The following is a 25,221-nucleotide window of genomic DNA, read 5'->3' as shown; positions in this document are numbered from 1 at the left end:
CAGCACACTGGGGGGACCTGTCCCCGTCCCTTTCTCTTCCCGCTTTCCACGTTCCCACCCCACGTGCAGTCAGTCCTGCCCTTGCTGGCTGCGCTGGTGTCCGTGACATCACCCACTATTCCCTTTACTCGGAACCCCTCCCCGGCACCAGGAGATGTCCTCACTCAGGTCCTGCAGGCTGCTGCCTCACTCTTCCCCCATCCAGGAGACTCCTGGGGACCAGTCCCTTGGCGGCACTGAGCATCGCTCCGGACTGCAGCCTGTCTTCTTAGCATCTGCTGTCATCATATGCTTTAGTGTGATTATTAGTTCCATGTTTGCTGTCCCCTCCCTCCCCTGCCTCCCTGCTGGAGTCACTGTGTTCACCCCTGCCCCTCCATCAAGGAATGGCTGTACATGCACGGTTGAAATAATCACAAGGCTGAGGTCCTGGGAGAGGACATGATTTTGGTGTCCTTGGGATTCAGCATACCCCTGCCACCCAGGAAGCACAATGTTATATGCTGAGGACACTAGGGGACTGACATGGAGACAGTCAGGCACCAGCCCCCACTCTGAGAAGCCCTGGGGCTGAGGGCCCCTGGCAAGACTGGGGAAGGGCCCCAGGGAGGCATCACCTGGGAAGATGAGGAAGCAGAAGCTGCAGAGACCTTCACGGGATCCTGGCTCTTGCCAGGGACGGAGCAGCCAGGGGATTAACGATGCAGGAAAGCCGCTTGTAGATGATATCAGGCACAGGGAGGTCTGGCTTGGAAAGCACTTTATGCTTGGGGCAACGGGAGCCTGGACTTGTGACTTAAGCCACGGGGAGCTCCTGAAGTGTTACAGCAGGCATGATCGGATTTGTAACTGAGAAGGATCTCTGCTGGGGTGCAGGAGAAGGCCAGGAGGGAGCCTGAGTCCAGCCAGAACATCTGCAGATGGGTGTCAGCAGCAGCAGCAACAGGCTGGGGCTGGGGCTGGGGCTGGGAGTGGATCAGACAGGGAGTACTGGAGGAGCGAGGGGATGTTCTGCGGGGTGGGGTGGGGCGCTCCTGCCTGAGCAGGTGAGGGGTCCAGGAGTTTGGGTCTGGACAGCCTGGGTGAGGATGGAAAAGCTGATATCACTTGGGATCATTGGCTCCCTTATGGAAATGTCTTTTTGTATTAATCTATTTGTCTGTCTGTCTGTCTGTCTATCTATCTATCTATCTATTCATTTATTCATTTATTTAATTTTAGCGTGTGTGTGTGTGTGTGTGTGTGTGTGTGTGTGTGTGTGTAGCACATCATGGCACACATGTGCACATGTGGAGGTCAGAGGACAGCTTGGGGAAGTTGGTGTTCTTCCTTCCACCATGTGAGCTCCAGGGACCAAACTCAAGTCGTTAGGATGGCGGCAGCCACCTGTCCCTGCTGAGTCATCTTATGAAGGTGTCAAGGTGGCCGCAGCAGAGCAGAGCACCAAGCCCCAGATCTGGAGGGAGGGACTTTGGCTCCCAATCCACAGTTGACAGAGGAGCCTGGGCAGGGAAGTTCAGGCGCTTCCCCGGACCTCATGCCAGCTGGCCTGAAAAAGTAGAAACGCCCGCAGGACTTGATGTCTCACCATGGTCCCCATTTCACTTCAGACAGCCCCTGCTGCCATGTGGCCTTGGTGAGGCTGGATTAGGATGAGGTCACGGATGCCAAGGAACAGGATGCGGGGTACAGGGGAAGAAGCAGGGAGGTGTCTCACTGCAGAGAGGGGACGTGTCTTGGCTCCAGGATGGCAACCGGAACCTGGACAGTCCTCCTGGATCCAGAGTGGACTGGAGGATCTAGTCAGTGCCAATAAGTGGGGTGTTCTGTGTCAATCTGAGGACCCAGTGCTTGACTTGGCCCCCAAGCTCTTTGAAACACACAAAGCAGCAAGTGGGGGACTCTGCAAAGACCTGTGGGACTTCAAAGAGCCCAGGGTGGGGGTTAGCCAGGTCTGTGCTGTCGGGATCTGACTCAGAGAAGCCTGTGACCAGTCACAGTGAGAACGGAGGAGGCCCAGGACCCTTAGATGTTACTCAGATGTTCCCAAACCAGCCCCTAACCTCTCACCTTAACCCCTAGCTCTAACCTCTGACATTAGCCCTACCCTCCAGCCTGTGATGGTTTAACTATGAACTTGACACACTGTAGAGCCGCCGGGGAAGCGTTTTAATGAGGGACTGGCTAGTTCAGGTTGGCCGGAGGGCATGTCTGCGTGTGAAGGGGATCGTCTTGATTATGTTAGTTAAGGTGAGAAGACCCACCCGATGTGGGGGGCACCCTAGGGTAGGTCTCTTGGACTATAAATAGAGTGGAGCCAGCTAGCTGAACACGGGCTTGCTGGCATTCAGTGCTCACCTCTCGACTGTGGGTGTAAGCGACTAGCTGCTTCACGTTCCTGCTGCTTGGATGTCTGCACTATGACTGACGGTAACTGGGAACCGTGAACCAGATGCGTTCTTTTCCTCTGGAGTTGCTTTTGTCAGGGTGTTTTATCCCAGCAGCGTAAACGAAATGAAGATGCCTTACCCAGAACCATAAACTCTGACCCTGACCCAAACCACACCTTAGCCTCCCTACTTACCCTGAATGCTAACTTGAACCCTAAATCCTTACTCTAAACTAACACTATCACAAACCCTAACTTTAACCCCCAACCCTAGCCAGTAACCACTAACCCAGACTCTAAAAACCAAACCCAAGTTTAACTCCTAAGCCTAAGCTAAAACTCTAATGTTAACACGTAATCTAAACCCTGACCACTACTACCCCAACTTTAACCTTAATACTAACCTGTCCTTAATCCCTCACTTACACCCTAACTCTAACATTAAACTCTAATGCTGACCCCTAACCCCTGGGTAACCCTAACTACTAACCCGCAACCCTGGCAGGATGCACGGCACAAGGTCATAACATTGTTGGCTTTTACCGCGGACCAGTTGCACAGGGTCTCATATTTATTGTCATTTGGTCTCCCTAGTGACCTTCAAAGGACAGTTGCTCCCTGTCCGTCTATGTCCACTCACTTCTCCTTCCTGGGTGTGTGACTGACCCTGTCTCCTGGCCTGCCTTGTGGCTAAGTGTGTCTGTGTCGTCCCTCGTCACCTATGGAAGCTGGACAGGGTGTGGGACCCACTTCAGGCAGGGCCTTGAGATGGCGGCGGAGGTCTTCCCTCTGCCGGTGGGACTCCGGTGGTGGAGACACAGGAGGAGCCCAGGCCCTCCCCTCTGCCGGTGGGACTCCCCGGTGGGACTCCGGTGGTGGAGTCACAGGAGGAGCCATGAGGGCAATGGCAGGGAAAGTGGAAGAGGACAGGAAGAGCTTGGGCCCTGAGACTGCACAACAGGGACACCCGCAGACAGAGAACTGACACCAAGCTTGCGCCATGACACTTCCCGGGTCTGTTACAGAGGCTGTCACTCTCCTAATGCGGCAGCAGGGAAACTGAAGCACCAGCAGCTGAGTAACTAACTACCTCGGGTCACACAGAAAGTAGGTGGCCAAGGTGCCTGAGATGGCAAGGCTGCCATGCCCTTTGACCTCAGCAGGGTCTGATGGTTGTGGAAGCTGAGAGCCAGGCTGTTGGGACCTGTAGCTGGCCTTGGGGGTCTACAGAGGGCTGAGAAACAGGCTAGGCCAAGCTGGGGGGAGCACCCTTGGGGGCCAAGGCAGAAGGCAGACGGAGGGCGTGAGAGATGAGGCAGATGCTCTGTGGGCCAGGCCATATGGAGCCCATGGCTGGCACTTGAGGGAGTCACGCAAATGTGCTGCCTTGAAGCATGCACTTGGTGACCCTGGTGGCCCAGCCCCTTCCGAGGAGGGAGCTTGAGAGCCTGGTAAGTGGCTTGCTAGACGTCCCAGCCAATGTCTTTCCATTGCAGTAGACACCTTGTGAGGTACATGCTCAGCCTGACCCACATCTGGAGCCTGGGGATCCCCAGGGCAACCCATTTCCACAGCTGGCTCATGCTGGCACCCTTTTGCCATTATTTCAGTCCTCACTTTCAGAGCGATCCTGCCAGCATGTTAAAGACCGTGCTCATTAATTAACCAGGCGCTTCATTGAGAGTCAACGGCATAATTGTTGTTCGCAGTGGATAAATACTAATTGAATATTAAGGACATATTTGTGCAGAAGGAGCCTCATCAGGAGCAAGCCATGCCCTTTGTCAGCCAGATGTTTGGCTTGTTAGGGAGACTGAGTCGTGAGTGAGCACCCTGGCATTTGGGCCACGCTGTTCAACATCTGAGAAAACAGGTGGGCAGCCCTGGGAGGACCGGCTGCCAGGAAGGGGATGGCATCTCCTGGGACGAGCAGCTGATGAGCATGTGATAAGCTGTAACTTGGGCAAACCAAGGCCCTCAAGTGTAACGAGTCTTTCTCTGTGCTGCCAGTTGCCAAGTAATGACATGGAGACTTATTAATTATGAAAGCTGGCTTTAGCTCAGGCTCGTCCCTCTAGCTCTTAGAACTTAACCCATTTATATGAATCTACATGTTGCCCCGTGGCTTTTTATCTTTCTTTCATTCTGTATGTCTGACTCCCTCCATGTCTTGTTGACATCTGATGTGTGCCTAGATTCATCTCCTACTTCCTCTTTCTCTGCCCGGAAGTCCTGCCTATACTTCCTGCCCAGCTATTGGCTGGTCAGCTCTTTATTAAACCAATCACAGTAATGTATCTTCACATAGTGTACAAATCTCCCCCAACACTCTTGTCTCTTTGGAACCTTCACACGACTGGTTTGATCCTGGCCAGTGCAGCAGGTGAGGGGCCCTGTCCCACCGGTTCACAGCCTGGCACACTCACTCCCACAGGGCCAGGTGACTGCTTCCGTGGCCCTAAGCCAGTCCTCACCTGCTGTTGCCTCATCCTCCTGTGCAGGTGGCTCAGGCTTGGCTCCTAGACTCCAGGTCAGCTCAAGAGGGGCAGCCACCTTCCCCTGGTTCTCGGGGTCCCTTCCTCTCCCCTCTCCATTGACCAGGAGTCTAGGAGCGTCCTTGGGCATAGCCCTGCAAGGCCGAGGACAGTTAGCAATGCAACCAGAAATCCTGGATTCTGAGCTTAGCTGTGTGCTGGGGAATTGTGGGAAAGTTGCTTGAGCTCTCTGTCTCATATAATAGATGAAGTAATTGCATCATAAGCAACTTGGTGGGTGCACACACTGGGCTTTTAAATAAACTAAGAAACCCCCCTGTGGTGGTTTGACTGGGAATGGCCCCCATGGACTCACATATTTGGGTGCTTGGTCCCTAGTTAGTTGAACTGTTTGGGAAGGATCAGGGGGTGTGGTCTTGTTGTAGGAAGAATGTCACTAGGGGTGGGATTTGAGGTTTCAAAAGCCCATGCCATTCCCAGTTAGCTCTCTCTGCCTTATAGTTATTGTCTTAAGAAGTGAGCCCCTGGCCCTGAGGGTGTGAGAATGAACTAGCTGGCCAGACCCCCTCACCTGCCATGTGCTGGTGCGGGCGACCTCACCACAGGTGGCAGGGCACTGACCCCTCCCCCTTGCCAGCTGCAGCACTCAGAGAAGTGGGCTCAGCATCTCACCTGAGCAGCACAGTAGAGCTGACCCTTTTGATAGGGGTCCTGACGAACTGCCCCTAGAACGTGAGTGGCAGATCTGGCCCCGCCCCTCATCTGCCATGTGGTGGTATGGGTGGGGAGAGGGTGAGGGGCGATGCCCCCCCCCATCCCTTACCATCAGGCAGGTGAGAGAGAGGGCCCAGAGGTCATAAGAGCAGGAGAGCGGTCCCTGCCCCTCACCAGCTGTAGAGCTTGGGGGATTGGCCCCTGGACCTTGCCTGGGAAGCGCAGTAGAGCTGGCCCTGATGGTCCAGGTGTGGGAGAGCCAACCCTGAGGGCATGAAAGCAGGAGAACTCATTGCTGTAAGGGGTGAACTAGCCCAGGCAATGCTGGAGAGCCCACCCTGGTGGTGAGGACAGGGGAGAGCTGGTAGGCTGACCAGCCCTGCAGCTACATAGGACCAGAACCAGGGTTATGAGTTGGCCCACCTCAACATCCACCCCATCCATGATCTGTGGGAGCACATGAAGGAACCACTCCTGTAGACCCAAAGCTGCAGGATCTCCAAGACACAAGACAACAACAGGATATCCAAGAGGAGTCCTAGTGAGGGCCAGCATCAGTGGTGTAGCAGAAACCAGAGGTCTCATACCAGACCAATGACTTTTTGCAATGAGCACTTACAAGTAAAGATATAGGAACAAAAGGGTGGACTGTGTGACTCACTGTGTCACACTGCAGCTTCCATGATGAGATTTTTCCCTTTTTTCTTATTTTTTTTCTCTTAAATTTTATTCTATTTGTGTGTGGGGGGGGCGGGTAAAATGGCAGAGGGTGGATACAAAGGGATAGGGAAATGAATGGGATTGAGATGTATGATGTGAACAACACAAAGAATAAATAAAAAGAAAGCTAAAAAATTTTTTTTAAAATCAAAACAACAACAAAAGTGAGCTCCCAGCTCCTGCTCCAGCACCATGCCTGCCTGCTGCCACGCTCTCGCCATGATGGTCATGGAGGCTTCCCTCTGAAACTGGAAGCCCCCAGTAAACCCTTTTCTATAAGTTGAGTTGGTCATGGTGTCTCATCACAGCTCCCCTCTCCTCCCCACTGAAGGATGGATGAGTACGAGGTACATGGCTTGGTGGCTGCCCTCTTACCTAGAGATCTTTGTGTAGCGATGGTATGTGGCAGCACTGTCTATGGGGTTGCTACAAAACACCTTAGTAGGCGGAGTTTTCCTATCCCAACTGCCTGCTCCCAAATTACTGACACAGAGGCTTAATATTACTTATAAATGCTCGGCCAATAGCTCAGGCTTATTACTAACTAGCTCTTACATTTTAAGTTAACCCATAATCCTTATTTACGTCCTGCCACATGGTGGTTCCTTTATTAACATGGCACATTCATCTCCTGCTCCCTCTGTCCCTAGCTGGCAACTCCTCTGACTCCGTCCTTCTTCCAGAGTCCTTGTGTGTGGCTGTCCCACCTATACTTCCTGCCTGGCTACCAGCCTGTCAGCTTTTTATTAACCAATGAGAGTAATGCATATTCACAGTGTACAGAAGGATTATTCCATAGCAGAATACCCCATGCTTGTTAGTCATATTCTGTAGTTTTCTGTATGATTTTGATGCTGCCCATGTGTTGCTGGCTGCCTTCTCTAGAAGATGACCTTGAGAGGTGTGTATGATGGTACATGCCTATAATCCCAGCCCACTGGAGGCAGAGGCAGGAAGATGGCCAGTTTGGGCAGTGTAAGATCTTTTCTTAAAAAACAAACAAAACCCAAACAAACCACACTGACAAATGGACCAGAGGACTCTTGTCAGAGCATTAAGAACAGTGGCGGGTCTGCTAAACTTGTTGAGCTGGGGGTGTGGCTCAGTTGGCAGAGTACCTGCCTAGCATGCACGAAGCCTGGCCTTCAGTGCCCAGAACCACATAGATGAGATGTGGTGGTACATGCCTACAATCCCAACACTCGGGAGGTAGAGCCTGGAATATCAGAACTTCAAGATCATATTCAGGTATAGAGTGGGTCTGAGGCTAGCCTGAACTACATGAAACCGTGTCTTTAAAAAAAAAAAAAAAGCACCCTCTCCCACACCAAATTCAAGGAGTGGCCACGTGCCATTGGCTCCTTCTGGGCAAGGAAGGGCTGTTTCCCAGTTCCAGTGTTGAGGACCACAGAGTCACAGGAGGCCATACTGTTCCATCCTCCAGGCTTAGGAGGGACCACAGGGAGTCACATGTGTGGCCCCTGCATGCCCTGGGTCCCCCAGAACCTATGGGTGAGGGAGACTCCTGTGCAGATGCCTAGTCCCTCAGCCCAGCAGCTAGGCAGGGGACTCATGGCTCAGAGTGCTAACTGGATGGAACATGGCCCCGGTGCAGGGCCCTCTGGAAGGGCCCCAGCCCCCTTGTCCATCCTTTCTCTTCCTGGTACCGCCAGGGTCTATCTGGGCAATTCCCTCCAGGAGCTCTCACCACAGAGACCCCAGGGACATCACCAGCAGTCCTTTCCAAATGTGTGAGGACCTCATCTGAGAGGGGAGGCTTGTGAAAGCACTACAGACTCCATCTTAGGGGAGGACCACCATCTCAGACCACCTGCTGTACACAGTTCCAGAAAGGACCTCAGGAATGTGCCATGACAACTCCAACAGATACAGGGCAGTATCCTCCTGCAGACATTCTGTCTGCAGTTTATGGCCCTTGAAGATATCTAGATAATCTTGCTGAGCAGTCCAGATAATCCCACTGAGCAAGTTGTGGTTCCCCGCCAAAAGTGCAACCCAATAGTTTCAAATGTGGTTTTGCACCCAAAGTCTAGACCAATAGTTTCAAAAAATCACCTTGTGCAAATATCCCTTCTACCCAATCCCAAGTTGCCAAAGCATGTGGTTCCCAGCTTGCAGTTTTCCCTATAAAAACTCTACCCCTGGGCCTGCTGCCGCATTTCCCTCCATCTGCCTGGCGGTGGCCCAGGTTGAACCTGACAATAAAAGGACCCTTATGTGCTTGCATTGGAAACCGGCTCCTTGGTGGTCTCTGGGGGTTTCGAGACACGGGTATGATAGGATCAGCTCTGGCTCAGAGGCAGCTACGTCCACCACTTTGTGGCTGGGATACTAGGGTCTCAAACAGCTATAGCAACACGAGGGAAACTGAGGCTTGGTCCAGTGATCTGGGGTTGGGTGGGATGAGTATTGAGTGTTGTCCTTCTGGGATGGGATGCCCCAGAGGTGAGGGCCAGGAGCTCCCTCACAGGCAGGCAGGGAGCAGTGCAGAACCCAGGGGACTGATAGCCAGTACCACTCCAGGGGTGGTGCTCTGCCTGAATGGTCTGTGGGTGTCACAAAAATGAACCCTGTAGGCACTTCAGTGGGGCTCAAGCCCACCAGGACATACTGAAGAGGTCACAACTGGCCAAGGTGTGGAGACCCCAGGCACGTCAAGGTGACCTCTTATATGGCAGCGCACAGCCTCGGGAAGCCACCCACCCCAAGGTGACAGACAGAACTATTTGTGTGGAAGAAAGCAGCCTTGTCACCTCCACTCGGAGCTGCCTTCTGCTTCCCTGCTGGGGCTCCTCCTTGTGGCTGCTGCAGCCTATATTAGGAGCCAGGCAGATGGAAGCAGCAGGACCCTCCCCCAGGCTCAGGCGCTGGGCATGTGCCACCCCTCCCAGCCTGCAGGCATCTGGCCCACCACCCTTCCCGAGCTCCCTTCCAGCCGCAGCCTGGCTCCAAGGAACCAGCTGGGCTGGGGGGGTGTCCACAGAGAAAGGGGTACTTGGGTGTGAGGTAGTGGGGGAAGAGAGGGAGGAAGGGGCAGAGTGAGCAAAGCCCAGAGACTTGGGGACTTTGGAGCCGGAAGGAGCGGTAAGAGGTGAGAGCAAGGTGCCAGCCGAGGGAAGGAGGCCGAGGTCTCAGAGTCCCTGCCTCAGCAGGTGGAGTCCATTACGAAGAGGAGCCTCCGCTGCTGTCCACAGCCCTGTGTGAGGAGAGCCACCCCTCTCCACACGACACAACTCCCTGCCAGGCCTTGAGGCTTTGGGGAGGGGTCATGGCTCTCGTTCATTGCCTCTCTCCTTGGAGCTGACAGCCGGGCAGGCCTGGCCTGATCCGGTGGAGAATGGATGTGGAAGCTGGGCTGCCTCAGGCCTGAGTGGGTACGGGACTAACTTAAGTCACCCTCAGTCAAGACCTCCCAGCCGGGGGCACCGCACTGACCCATCCAAGCAGAGCGCCCAGGAGACCCGATGGTTCCAACTTCATCCCCCTGCCCGGCTCCTGCCTCAGGGTCTCATTGCCTCCTCTGGCTGCCTTTCCTTTGATACCCTGCCAGGGTGGACTCCATGTCCTGGGTGCTCCAGCCGCCTCCTGCCTCTGTTCCGGGTGGACTCCATGTCCTGGGTGCTCCAGCCGCCTCCTGCCTCTGTTCCGGGTGGACTCCATGTCCTGGGTGCTCCAGCCGCCTCCTGCCTCTGTTCCGGGTGGTGTTCCCTGACTTGGGTACTCAGAAGATGCCAGAGACTGAAGCACAATTTGCATTTTAATAAAGAAAGTTGGATTTCAGTCATTTGCATTTAAATAAGGTGCGGCTTCCTTCCCTGCGGTTGGCACCTTTGGGAGAAGGTTCCCAGGCCTCCCCAGTGAAGCTGGGTGCAGCTCCTCACCCAGCCAGCTCCCGGGAAGGGGAAAGCTGGCAGCAGCACCCTACAGCTCTCTACAGAGATGTCACCCAAGTACACACATGCACAGACCCACACACTCATGAATGTACCTACAGCATGCATGTACCCACACTCTATGCATGTGAGCACCTGTGCATGTATACACACCTGTGCACTCACAAACGTGTACTGGACATGCAGGCACACATACACCCACCTGCATATTTATGTGGATGTGCATACAAAGGCACAAGTAAACCTGTGGGCTCCAAGATGACAAGACACCAAGTGCTCGATGCAGGTGAGCAGTGACAAAAGCAATGGCATCCTCCCCTGAGGCATATGTGGTCCTGCATCCTCCCCTGAGGCATGCGTGGTCCTGCATCCTCCCCTGAGGCATATGTGGTCCTGCATCCTCCCCTGAGGCATGTGTGGTCCTGCATCCTCCCCTGAGGCATGTGTGGTCCTGCATCCTCCCCTGAGGCATGTGTGGTCCTGCATCCTCCCCTGAGGCATGTGTGGTCCTGCATCCTCCCCTAAGGCATGTGTGGTCCTGCATCCTCCCCTGAGGCATTTGTGGTCATGCATCCTCCCCTGAGGCATGTGTGGTCCTGCATCCTCCCCTGAGGCATGTGTGGTTCTGCATCCTCCCCTGAGGCATGTGTGGCCCTGCATCCTTTCCTGAGGCAAGTGTGGTCCTGCATCCTTTCCTGAGACATTTGTGGTCCTGCATTCTTCCCTGAGACATGTGTGGTCCTGCATCCTTCCCTGAGGCATTTGTGGTCCTGCATCCTTCCCTGAGACATGTGTGGTCCTGCATCCTTCCCTGAGGCATTTGTGGTCCTGCATCCTTCCCTGAGGCATGTGTGGTCCTGCATCCTTTCCTGAGACATGTGTGGTCCTGCATCCTTCCATGAGGCATGTGTGGTCCTGCATCCTTCCCTGAGGCATTTGTGGTCCTGCATCCTGCCCTGAGGCATGTGTGGTCCTGCATCCTCTCCTGAGGCATGTGTGGTCCTGCATCCTCCCCTAAGGCATTTGTGGTCCTGCATCCTTCCCTGAGGCATGTGTGGTCCTGCATCCTTCCCTGAGGCATGTGTGGTCCTGCATCCTTCCCTGAGGCATGTGTGGTCCTGCATCCTTCCCTGAGGCAAGTGTGGTCCTGCATCCTTCCCTGAGACATGTGTGGTCCTGCATCCTTCCCTGAGGCATGTGTGGTCCTACATCCTTTCCTGAGGCATGTGTGGTCCTGCATCCTTCCCTGAGGCATGTGTGGTCCTGCATCCTCCCATGAGGCATGTGTAGTCCTACATCCTTTCCTGAGGCAAGTGTGGTCCTGCATCCTTCCCTGAGGCATTTGTGGTCCCGCATCCTCCCCTGAGGCATTTGTGGTCCTGCATCCTTTCCTGAGGCAAGTGTGGTCCTGCATCCTTCCCTGAGGCATGTGTGGTCCTGCATCCTTCCCTGAGGCATGTGTGGTCCTGCATCCTCCCATGAGGCATGTGTGGTCCTGCATCCTCCCATGAGGCATGTGTGGTCCTGCATCCTTCCCTGAGGCAAGTGTGGTCCTGCATCCTTCCCTGAAACATGTGTGGTCCTGCATCCTCCCATGAGGCATGTGTGGTCCTGCATCCTCCCATGAGGCATGTGTGGTCCTGCATCCTTCCCTGAGGCAAGTGTGGTCCTGCATCCTTCCCTGAAACATGTGTGGTCCTACATCCTTTCCTGAGGCATGTGTGGTCCTGCATCCTTCCCTGAGGCATGTGTGGTCCTGCATCCTTTCCTGAGGCATGTGTGGTTCTGCATCCTTCCTTGAGGCCAGTGGAAGGAGGGGGTGATAAGCTTCCAAGGCCCTGATATGGCTGCCTCTTGCTCTTCTCAGCTCAGCTCTGTCTTCTGTAGCAGCATCCCAGCACCCCCCTCCTCCAGTAGCTCGCCCCGTCCTTAGCACCTTTCTTCCTATGGTGCTATGGGGCAGCTATGGCCAGGTAGAGCGGGCCAGGCTGGACTCGGGGTGCTGGCACTTAGCCTCAGTTCCCTTATCTATCCATGGGATATCTGAGACTCTTCTTTGACTTGTGGAGACTCACAGGTCACAGTCACACTTGGCATGCAATGGAGGCTTGTTGGGTGTCCCTGCAGAACCCCTAAATCCACAGTGGCAGGACTTTGGAACCCACGTGGACACTGCAGCATGAGGCGGAGACTGGTGTGGGAACTGCAAAGGAAGCTGAGGCCAATCAGAGTGAGAGGACCTAGGGCTGAGCCATCTAAGCCCCTGGAGCCTGGGACTCTAGCTGTAAAATGAGTGTGCCAACATCAGCTGGGTCCTGGTGCTTGGGAAACTGCATATGGGTGGAATCCCCGTGAGACCCAGAGGGCCCATCCCTCGCTGGATGAACATCTGATCTAGGACAACAGGTGTGACAAGAGTCAGAGGTGTCTAGCAGAGCAGGGCGGGGCATCAGCCTCAGGTTCCTGCCATGCCACACCTTCCTGAGACTTGGGAATGGGCAGGCAGGGTCCACTGTGGAGTACCCACCAGGACAGATTTAAGGTCGCTGGGGTTTTCAAAGCTGCTGCTTTCATCCACTGACTCACGGCAAACACCCAGGGGGTTCCTCACACAGCTCTCTCTCTGCTCACTGTCATGGGCGTCCTCCGTACTCACTTCCCAGGAGGCTCAGAAACATCTTTGGCAACCCACGACAACACTTCGCTCCTCCGGGGACAGTTCCACAGACAGCTGCAAGACCAGGAGCCTTGGTCTCAAACACGCCACATGGAGGGACAAGCTTGTGGGCTGAATGAGACTCGAAGCATGAGCAGAGACCCTCGGAGCTTCCCTGCATCTCTTCCTCTGTTTGCTTAGACGTGCCAGGGCGGGGGTGGGGAGACGGCTCAGTGGTTGAAATGTTGGCCATAATAGCACAGGGACCTTTATTCGTCCCCGACACCTACCCATGCACAGAACAGGAGGCAGAGACTGGTGTACCCGGGCTTCTATTCAGTCGAGTTCCGGCCGGTGAGAGACCCAACCTAAAACACAGGATGAGGTTAGGCATGGTGGCGCCCACCTATATGAGAGGCAGAGCCAGGCCGATCTCTATGAATTCAAGGCCAGCCTACTCTACATAGTGAGTTCCAGGCTAGCCTGGGCTTCATAGTGAAACCCTGTGTGAAACATACACTAAGGTGAACAGCTGCTGAGGAACAGCATCCCTACACACACACACACACACACACACACACACACACACCCTATACACATAGGCACATAAAATACAAGATTTTAAATTTAAGGGAAAAGTCCCAGGCAGCAGGCAGCCATGTCACAGGTGAGTGTCAGGAGCTGTCCCCGGTGCCTCTGACCCACACCCCGGCCTCTCAGCTGTCTCTCCACCCACTATGGACCTTGCTGTCTGGCCACTGGGCTCTTTCCAGCACAGAACTCCATGGGGTACTTTTAACTCCCCTTTCATGGGAAGCCACATCCCAGGAGTGTTCCCTTCCCAAGTCCCACAGTTCCTCAGGCCCAGACCCCACATCTGAGCCACGCCCGTGGCCACAGCCCACCCGTACTCAGTCTTGTGCAGTTCTTGAACTGACAATGGCTTTTATATTTTTAGACAGGGGATAGAGAATTCCACTGAGAGTATTTGTGACATGTGAAGTTGTATGAAATTTGGATCTCAGAGCCATAAATAAAGTTTTATTGGCATCCGGCCATGCTCATTTCACGCCAGGCAGCTGTAGTTGCTCTCCTAATTGCTCAGCAGTGTGTGGTGGAAGGGTGTGCAGGCTGAGGCCGGCTAGGCTCAGACACTCTCTGGTCCTCCCCAGACTGAGACTGCGGACTCCTGGCCTGGGACCCTGGGACCTCTGGAGTCAGGGTTCTAGAGTCAAGGGCAGGTCCACTATCTGCTTGCTGGCTATGGAGACATGTTCTTCAGCCTTCCTAACATGAGTGTCTCTCCACATCATGGCCCCTGCTGAGGTCACCTGAGGGTTTCAGGAGAGTGGTCTTGGCGACATATGACAGGTGGAGGGACATGGTGGTGCTTTTCAGTCCCCGGAAGCTGCCCTCAACAGGTACTGTTCGCTGGGGAAGGTAAGTCACGAGGACCACAGTGGGTGGGGAGGGAAGCCTGGTAAGGAAACTGTCACAGTGTCTGTCCTAAGAGGCATGGCAGCTGGTGAAGGCCTCTGAGCCCCAGAGCAGTGGAGTCATGAGGCTGGGCGGCTGCTATCTGCCCAAGGGCGGGTGGGAGAAGGGCACAGATTCCATGGCAAAGAGAGCTCGTCAGGGGTCCCTTGTGCATCCTCAGTGACATCAGCAGAACAGGTACAGCTCTCCACCTGCAGGTCTGCAGGTGGGGGCCCCAGCTCTCACCCTTTATGTCTCTGGCGTCCCCTACTTCTGAACACCACCCTGCGGGCTATCCTAGGAGCCAGCCAATGCACCCTGTGGGAGACGGTACCCCTCCCTCTACCTCCCACCATGGCTTTATTAATTGTTTATATTGCAGTCTGTTAATTGGCAATAAGCAGCATGCTGAAGTGTCTTTTAATCACCCCCTCTCAGCCCCTGAGGCTGTGAGGGATTGGTGGATTCAATAACGTGAGAAGGAATTAGTGGCCCCCCTCCTCTTCATTATCACAGTTAGATAAACTGCCAACACCTGTCAGCATGGGTAGGGAACGAGGCAGCCCCTGCCCAGGCTCCCCAGCCCACTCCTGCTAACCAGGAGCCTCTGTGAGCAGGACTCAAAGCAGCTCACCCTGGGAAACACACAGGAAGCCAATGCATACCCGTCAGTACAGGGCACAGATGCACACAGCTACACAAGACCCCCCACAGATATACACACGGTCAGTTCTGTGAACACACGCTGCCCAGGTGTGCACACATTTGGGAGCACACACTGATCTGTTTGTTCTGGAAGAACTGCAGGCCCAGAAGAGACAGACTTGACAGGGTTGCACAGTGACACAGGACCACAACAGAGGCCACCTAAGGTGGCCGTGGAGACAGTTAGCTCAGGGAAGAGTTGAGGATGCTGGGACCAGAGCTGGTTCTGGCAGCTGGCTGCCTCTCCCCATGCTCCTGTTCTGTGGATGCACCAGGCAGCTCCAGAGGGAGGCTCCTTGAAAGGGTGGCCCCACCTACCTTTCTTGTCACCACTTACCAAGTCCCAGAGGTAAATATTTGCTCAGGGGGAACAAAGTCCTGTGAGTGAGTGAGTGAGTGAGTGAGTGAGTGAGTGAGTGAGTGAGTGAGTGAGTGAGTGAGTGTTGATTGCTCCCTCTGAGGACAGAGGTTCTGTGCTCCCCTTCGCTCCTCCAGAGGAGGAGCACTCCTGGAGAGGTGAGGCTGTATCAGTACAGGGCCCCTGCTCACTCCTGTCCGGTTCCCTCCAAATCCAAGCTCTGCAGCCCACAGCTGCTCCCGACAGTTCCCAGCTTCTCGTTGAGGCCCTGGGTGGGATGCTGCTCTCAGCCTTCTCAAAGAGCTTAGCTCTCTTCCTTCCTCCCTTCCTCCCTTCCTCCCTTCCTTCCTTCCTTCCTCCCTCCCTCCCTCCCTCCCTTCCTTCCTTCCTTCCTTCCTTCCTCAGACATGTTCTTGTCTTGGGCCCTATCTTCTGGCCTCCTGTGGGAAACAGCTCCCCAGCTTTTCCTGGGCACACTGAGTCCAGCAGGGTTGGCCTTACTCTTGGCTCCATATAGACCCCAGGCCTCAGACCCTCAGTTCATCTTCACCGTGTGTGGGAGAAGTGTGTCTTTCTGCAGCAGCTTTCCAGCTCATGGAAGGAATACCTGGAGCTGCCTGGGGGTGGGGGATGGAGGGGGTGGGGGGAGGCTGGAAGTGAAGCTAGCCAAGGGGGCATTGGGCTAGACACCTGGATCCAGCCATACTTGAAGCTTTTCATCAACTTGAGCCAATAAATGCACCCCTTGATATTTTGACAGAAAATTTGTTAATACAGGGTTTACAGTGTCACCAGTCAGTGTCAGATTTACATTTAAACCACAGTGGATTGACACACTGGAGGACCTAGAGATCTCTACCCCACAGCTTAGTCCCACCTTGGTCTCCAGGTCTTCTCTCCCTCTATTCAGATCCCTTTTCTAACCCGAGTTACTTGCTCTGTCCGGCTTCCCACTGGCTTGTGGGCACCAACCCCAACAGAAGCCCCTTCTCACCCAGGCACTGCCCTCTGTAGCTGGAGTTTTCTCTCCAGGTTCCGCCAAGCCCTGGCAGTCCGACAGCCCACTTATAAAATAAACACACAGACGCTTATATTATTTACAAACTGTATGGCCGTGGCAGGCTTCTTGCTAACTGTTCTTATATCTTAAATTAACCCATTTCTATAAATCTATACCTTGCCACATGGCTCATGGCTTACCGGCATCTTCACATGCTGCTTGTCATGGCAGTGGCTGGCAGTGTCTCCCTTCCTTCCTGTTCCCTTAATTTTCCTCTCTCTTAGTCCTGCCTATACTTCCTGTCTAACTACTGGCCAATCAGGGTTTTATTTATTAACATATTTGCCATACAGAACATCCCACAGCAGCCCTCCCCAGCACAGGCTCCTCCTCGAGCCCCACCCTGAGTCCCGCCTTCCTTCCTGACCCTGTTCTACCGTGACCCACGTGACCCACCCGCTGTTACTTTGCTTGCCTTGGTCCCCAGCCTCTACCCATCCCTCTGCTGCCCTCTGAGGCCAGCTGCCAGGACTCCTTGGTCCTGCAGATTTGGCAAAGCCTGTGCCTGTGGTCTGGAATAAGAAGGAATGGGCTGGGTCAAGGCCTGGAGAGATTGCTGGTGTGTGTGTGTGTGTGTGTGTGTGTGTGTGTGTGTGTGTGTGTGTGTTGTTTGTGAGGGAGGCTGAGGGCCTAGTGTCCCAGGGGGGCAGAGAAGTGCATTCTACCTAGGAGGTCCCTGGGGTGGAACATTCCAAAAAGAATATCCCATCCTGCTCACTGCAGGTTGATTGGACCAGACCTCCTCACTCACCCCTCTTTCCTGAGGGGTCCCATGGGGAGGGTAACAGAGGAACAGGGATTCCCTCCTGACATCAGGTTGGTTGGGTGAGGGCCTGAGGGACCTTGCTAGAGACAGAGCTGCCTCCAAGGAGCCACAGGGAGGGCATGCTCAATAAAGCCTGAATGCACACCTATTTCTCATTCGGCAAGCCCATTAATCCCTGAAAGTCCTGCCCCTAAATGAAAAGCCATTAAGTGAAGAAATATTTTCATTAATTTTAATGAAAAAATTACCGAGAATTCAATCCCAGACCATGACAGCCAATTTCTCAGACACAGGGAAAACACCGCCACTGAACATGGAAAACACGTCTATGTAAGTAATCAACAGCTGCCTGAAGTGAAAGGCCCTGGCCTTGGGATTGACATGGAACTGGGGTTTCTGTTCCCACAGAGGGAGGGCAGAGCCACCAGCCCTGAGACCTGGGCCTCTGGGGCCTCACAGGGGCAATGGAGTTATAGAAGAGAACAAGATCTTTGGGGCAAAGTGAGGGGTGGGGCGTGAGCAGGGGGAGGATCTCACAGACCTGTTACCCAGCTGAACTTGTTGCTCTTGCAGAGGACCCAGGTTCAGGTCCCAGCACCCACATGGTGCCTCACAACCATCTGAACTCCAGTTCTGGTGGATCTGATGCCCTCTTCTGGCCTCCATGGGCATGGCATGCACATGGTGTACATACATACAAGTAGACAAAGCATTCATATACAGGCTCTGCTGCTCTGCACCTGGTGGCCTGGCTTGGGGGGGGCAGTCTGTTCAAATCTGGCATGATTTAGATGGAGCCATAGGTCTATGACCTCCCAAGGCCATCCTCAGCCCATGAGTTTCCCTCAGAAATCAGAAACACCTCTGAGAATCTTTAATTATTGGGTTTTATGGGGGGAAAAAGAGATGAGAATAACAGAGTTGACTGAAGTGGGATGTGGCTGGGTAGGTAGACTGCTTGTCTGGGGTAGATGAGCCCCGTTCCATCCCCAGCTCTGCATGAAATAGGTGTGGAGGAGCAGACCTCAATGACCGGGACTCAGGAAGTAGGAGCAGGAGGATCAGAAGTTCAAGGCCATCCTCAGCTATATAGAGAGTACAAGGCTAGCCCAGGGCTCATTATACCCTGCCTTAAAATAAAACAAAAGAAAAAGAAAATGATAAAATAAAATACTACACTGAGTAGAAAGTCACCACTGAAGCCCTGGAGGAAGGGCCTGAGAACTCGCTTCCTGGTTTGTTACTAGGAGAACTCTATGCCCCCAATGTCCAGAGGACTAGAGGTTTAGGGGAAAACTGGATTAGGTCATGCAGAACATTTGCTCTGGGACCCCTTCCCTGGTAGCCACATTTACACACACACTTACACACACACACACACACACACACACACACACACACACACACACACACACCCTTCTTCATCCCAGCAAGAACACCTAGGGAGACAAAAACCGGAAACATGGCTGGAGTCTGAGTCTTCAAAAATTCAGCCAAGGGGCTGGCAGGATGGCTTAATAATTAAGAGCACATACTGCTCTTACAAAGGACCTGAGTTTGGTGCTCAGCACCCACACTGGGAGACTCACAGGCACCTGAACTGAACCTCAGTTTCAAGGGATCCAATACCCTCTTTTAGCTGCTGCAGACACCCCATACACCTGACACACACTCACACCCAGACCCAGATGCACACAAATAAATAGAAATAGGTGTTTAAACATATATTCAGCAAAACACCGGACTAGGGACTGTGACTCTGGCGTGTGGGAGGGTGTACAGTCATGTTTCTGTTGTGATGATAAAGCACCATGGCCAGTTCAACTCAGAAAAGAAAGAGCTGATTGGGCTTACGGTTCCAGAGGGTCAGAGTCCACAATGGCTGGATGGAAATGGCGGAGGGCTGGGGCAGTAAGCTGAGAGCTCACATCCTGAATCTCAAGCAGGAAGCGGAGATAGTGAACAGGAAACAGTGCTATGGCTTTGAAAACTCAAAGCACGCCCTCCAGCCAGGCCACACCTCCTAAACCTCCTCAAACAGTGCCACCAACTGGGGACCACGTACTCACATGCCAGAACCGGCAGGGGCCACCGCACTGGGCAAGCCTGAGTCCCCTAACTTCCTATCCTTCTCTGTAGCCTGCTGCTTGTTGGGCCCAGCGTCCACACTTCACTTCCACTGGAATGCCAGACCTCTTCTACTCCATGTAGTTTGGATAGCATTGGCCTCAGCCTCAGCGATGAATCTGGCTATCATCCCCAGGATCCTCAGGGATCTGCTTCCTCAAGAGAGAAGTTATTTATCAAAAGCTGGAAGGCCTCTGGGATTCTGTCTTATGCAACTGGGTCCAAGGCTACTTTCAAAATCCAAGCAAGTCCTTCTCCTCCTCACACACACCTGCCCATTCCTGACTACGAAGAGAACACTCCAACAGGGATACTCCACTGGCCCCCAGGATCCTCTCGGAGACGTTGGGTTTCTCTCACAGATCCATTCTCCCCATAGCTCACCTCTGACTTCCACTTTGTCAGACTCTGTTATGGTAAATCTTATCAGCTTGCCTGAAATTAGCCTCAAAGACACCCAGACACCCCCAGAGATGTGTTTCCATGGTGATTCTGGTTTCAACAAGTTTTAACTGAGGAGGAGGGAAGACCCATCCTGAATATGGGTGGCCTTAGCCCATGGGGTCCTAGACAAAAAGAAGAAAATAAGCTGAGCTGAGCACCAATGCTCATCCCTGTTGGTGGCTGTGGTGTCATGTGACCAACTGGCTGTGGTGTCATGTGACCAACTGGCTGTGGTGTCATGTGATCAGCTGGCTGTGGGTGCCGTGTGACCAGCTACCTCACACTCTTGCCTTCATGACTTCTCCGCCAGGCTGGACTGCATCCCATGGAGCTGTGAGCCAGAATGAGCCCCTCCCCTCTAAGTCTCTTCTGTTCGTGTTCTGTCACAGCAAAGAGACAAGTGACTCACCCAGACTCCTAGCATGCCGCTGTTAATACATGGCCCTTGATCTCCAGGGCTTGGCTTACGACCTTTTGGCTTCCTGAAGCTGTGAAAGCCGCATGGGTTCACAGACAGCACTGAGTTTTGAATGTGGACATCTTCCCAGGCTAGCAGTGGCAGTCATATGCTCTCCCGCAGCGCTGGGCAGCAGCAGCACCCAGCCGGCCCTGTGATCTGGAGAGGAAACGAGATGCCCAGGTGAGGTGTATGAGGTGGACGTAGGTTTTGACTTGTGATGGGCTCCTCAGGATGACCCCAGGGTTAGTCAAGGAGCCTCTGCCCTGAGAAGAAGCCTTTACTGAATTAAAGCCAAGGGTATGGGAGTTGGCTCGGGCTGCAGGAGGAGCCCACAGGCCTGGAGCCTGCCCTACCTGCAGCCCACATGTCAGCAAAACCACTGCTGGCACTTTCTGTCACACTTTCCATTTTCCAGATCAGCAAGCAGACATGGAACCCAGTGGCGGAAGCTGGCAGGGCCAAAGTGACTGAGGGCTAAGCCACTGCTGGAGGCCCGGGGAGTGGTGATGTTCCACCATGATGGATTTGCTGCTCCTGCTCCAGACTGGCCACCCATGGGTCAGAATTGTATGAAGACATTTCTGTGGTTTGGTGGTAACACTCAGTTTACTGGTCCCTAGGAGCAGGAGGTCGCTTTCAGTTTATAGTACATGTAGCTTTACGGTCACACCTGGCTTCCTGACTCCTCCGACTAGGCCATGGTGCTGTGGTTGGGAAGCCTGTGGGTCTCCTATCCCCAGTAAGAGCATCTATTTCCCCTCTCCTCAAAATTAGCTACTGGAAGGAGTCGAGGTCATGCAGGGGCTGTCTGAGCAATTGGGTGCCAGGCTGCCCTGCAGGGTCCAGTAGCAGTCATGTGCCTGGAGGGACAGAGATAGCGTAGATGACCACCAGCTGCCCACCTCCCATGTGTATAGTAACCCAGTGAAGGGCCACGGGTATATCAGCTGGAGCACCCGACATCCTGTCCTGGGCGTCACTGTCTGTCCCACTTTCGAGAAGCCCTGGGTCTGCCAACGCATGGAGCGTGAGTACCCATGTGGTGGGTGTGCAGGCTACCCAGGGTGCATCGAGGCAGAGTTGCTGTGTTATTGCCTCAATCAGGGTCACACCACCATAGGCCACACTAGCCTTCTAGGCCTGGTGACAACCTAGTCCTACATGGGGTTCAGACTCCTTCCCTCAGGCTTCCCTGAGGCCTTGCTGAAACTTTTGCAAAGCCTCCAGAGGTCTTAAACTTGCCTGCCTTCCATTATTCTCTCTCCTTCTCCCGTCCCCCCACTGCCCTTCACAGCCCTAGGCCTGTTGGTAACACACGGGCCCGTTCACGGCCTCCACCTCATCCATGTTTGCCTTCACAGAGGCTTTTTACTCTCCAGGGGTGAATCTGGCTATTCCACATCTCCAGTGGGCAGCACCTCACCTGTGTGCTGCGTTTCTCTGTCTCAAATATCTAACTTTTAAAAGGCAAAGGCAATCACGGCTGGCAGCCTCTAAGGAAGGAGGAGGGTGGCCTCTCGATGGACATAGGCTGGCAGAGACTTCAGCAGTCCTGGCTCTGGCTGTTTGGACTTTATTTATGTCACAGTGCCGAGGATTTTCTGGCCCCTTTTTGCCAATTATCACAGAATAATTATTTGGTTCTGGTTCACATTAGTGACTTCTGCAAAGGGTCAGAGCTCCTGCCAGCTGCCCGAGAGAACGCCCTGAACATGAAATTCCTTGTTACTACACCGGTATTGGTAAACATCCAAGCTCACAGATGTCTTCCCACCTTGACCAAGATAGCTATGCCCATCCCTTGTTCCTCCGTTCATCAGCAAGTCTTGGTGAATTTATTGAGGCAGGCTCTCACTATGTAGCTCTCACTGTCCTGGAACTGGCTGTGTCAATCAGGCTGGCTTTAAACTCACAAAGATTTGCCTGCCTCTGGTTCTGAGTGCTGTGATTAAAGGTGGGCACCACATGCCCAACCTTGCCACTCTGAGTGTAATTCTTATTTTCCCACTCCAAGTCCAGCATTTTCACATGTGGACAACACTGGACTGAGTCCAGATTCTGAATATTCTGGAAGAAATCATGAGAGGTTAGTGAGTCATGAGGGAACTGAAGGAGGAGCAGGGAGGAACCTGAGGGCTCAGGGTCCTCTGGGGCCTCAGTCTTCCCAGACAGCATTATTGTGACAGGATATTAGTATTTCCTGGCCTGTTCTTTCCCTTTCACAAAAGGGACCTGGTGAGGCTGCAGATCCAACCAACACTGTAATTCAGTAACTTCAAAGCCTATCTCTAAGTTCAGTCATGAGCAATTTCAATTCCATGGCTATATGCAATAAAAGATTTGCTCAGTATGGCCATGTAATGGCCCTGAATTTCATTCTGTGCCTTGAGGTGAACATTTTGATTTAAGGCTATCATTTTTTTTTTTACTTTAAATTATACAGTGTCCAATGGAAACAGAGTCCTCATCCTTTATAAATTGGCTCATGGCAACTGCTACTAACTCTCACTTTGACTCTTACCTAGTCCCAAGTGACTGGAGGGTGTAACATGATTATCTCACAACCGTATCATTGGCAACCACTTTCCTACCCAGTAATATGAACCCAAGCCCATTCGTTATTTTTGTTCCAAGTGACTCCTGTGTCCCTCAGGGTTTTTTATGAACCTCACTCCTGGTACCAGTTTCCACATCAAGATTATTTGATTACAAACACCAAAAATTGGCTCTGAGAAAGTCAACCAAGAACAGGGGTACATTGATGAGCTGGAGAAGCTGGCCCCTGCATAGAAGGAAAAGTTAAGCCATGAGTCTCAGGATGGATAGGAGCAAGAGCCACATGGAGGTGCAGTGTGGACTGTCTCTTCTAGGACAGGGCCATAAGATATCTCAGCCCTCACCACCTTCAAACTCGGTGTCTCCACTAGAGATCCTGGTTCTCAGGAGGAGCTCTGATTGAGCCACACTGGGTCCTAACCTCACGGTAAAGGAAAAAGTGATGTCCCCATGGTTGGTCACCCCCCAGGACCAGGGAAGCTGAGGACCACAAGAAAAATGCTAAGCAGACAAACTCTAGTATAAGTTCCATGGGCCATTTGTTCCCTCTCTGTCATGAGCCCCCGCAAACACTCTGGCTCTTTTCCTAGAGGGCTCTGCCTTCCTACAGGTCTTGACATGGCTGTCTCCTCCTCTGAGTAGTCGTCTCTAGCTTGGAATGAGTGCTGTTCTAACGGGGCCCGTAGCACTGGTCTCCAAACATTCTAATTTCCTCTTTCCCATCTCTTTGTCATGACAAAAGAAGATTCTGCTCAATGACAAAGGAGATTCTGTTTCCTTGTTCACAGCTGTAACCCCAAAGTGAAACACTCGGTGGGACACAGTTGTTCCCAGTAGCTCTGGTTGCATGAACCAAGGAGGGAGACCTGGCCCTATCACTGACCTGCTGTAGTGCTGGGCGTGGTCCTTCCCTCCAGACTCAGTCTTACTCATTCAGCAAAGGACAGCTGTGTTCAAAGACCGTTATGGTGGGAGAAATCGCTCCACCAAAATGGTATCATCAGCATCACCAGAACCCAAGGGCTGGGTGAAGCGGGCTAGTCACCAGGGAGTACCTTGCCCTCTCCATGGATGCTGGGCCCACCGCTCACCCTCCCTGGAGCCAACTGGCCCCCAGCACCTTCCTCTCCCCACACTATAGGACTCTGTCGCTCTGCAGCCCAGAACCTGGTGTCTGAGCTGGGCCCTTGGATGGCAGGCTCAGTTGGAGCCCCTTGGGAGGCTGTTTCATGTTCACACCTGTGCAAGGACAGTCAAGGACAGAGGAGTGTACAGAGGGGTGCTGTGTGTGATGTCATTTCCATATGCCCAGCTTCCACCTCACTACCTGGGGTGGTGACAGGGACCAGGCCTTCATGAGCCCTCCTCTTAGTTACTGGCTGCTGTGAGTGAAGAAGGGGTTGTCCTTGGCTGAGGCAAGCCCTCCAAAGGGCTGGCAGCGGGAACATCCTGAGTCAGAGCAGCTGGGTACATGCCCTTCATTCCTCCCACGGATCTGAGCAGCATGTCCTGAAGTCCTGTGCATGAGATCAAATCCTAGGCTTGGTTCTCATCCTAGAAGGATTTAATTAGCCTGGATCTTGGTCAGGGGTCCATTCAAGGGTCCACATGCTGGGCTCAGGCAGCTGCTGTGTTAGTGGGGACAAGTGGCCTTTCAGTGAGAGTTGGGGCGGGGGGATGGAAGAGTGTGAGGGCCCTAGTGCTGAGGAGACTCACCCTCTGCTTCTAGGGGGGCAAGATGGCACAGCCACTTTGGGAGACTTGTCAATGATGCAGCAGCCACATTCAGCCAAAGTAGCTGGAGATGCTCCCACAGCAAGACTCCCACACTATGTTTCCAGCAGCACTACTCAGAGCCACTGGACCTGGAAGCAAGACTGTCCTGGGAGGAGGTGGATAAAATAGCTGTGGTGTGTCCAGACAATGGGATATTGCTCTGTGCTTTAAAAAAAAAAAAAAAAAAAAAAAAAAAAAAAAAAAAAGAGCCGTCAAGAGGTTACAGTTTACATATGAGATGTCCCCCGTGGGCTAGTGTGTTTGAACCTGTTTAGAAAGGTTGTAGAACCTGAAGGAAGTAGGTCGCTGGGGAGGCAGGCTGTGAAGCTCACAGGCCAGCCCCACTTCCAATCCACTATCAGCTTCCTGATCTACCCAGATGTGAGCAAGCTGGTGCCAGCATGACTTCACCATGATGGACCGCATTCCTGGAGATGGTGAGACAATCGCATCCTCCTCTCCTTTACTCCTCTCAGGTATTTTATCATAGCGACAAGGAGAGTGACTGACACACAGGGTGTGACAGGACCCTGGGGTCTCAAAGAGCTCGGTGATGTGCGACTCCATCCCTGTGGCATTCTTGAAAAGTCAAAAGTATGGAGACA

Source organism: Peromyscus maniculatus, chromosome 21 (genome assembly GCF_049852395.1).
Source record: "Peromyscus maniculatus bairdii isolate BWxNUB_F1_BW_parent chromosome 21, HU_Pman_BW_mat_3.1, whole genome shotgun sequence".
NCBI lineage: Eukaryota > Metazoa > Chordata > Mammalia > Rodentia > Cricetidae > Peromyscus > Peromyscus maniculatus.
This window is presented reverse-complemented; position numbering follows the sequence as displayed.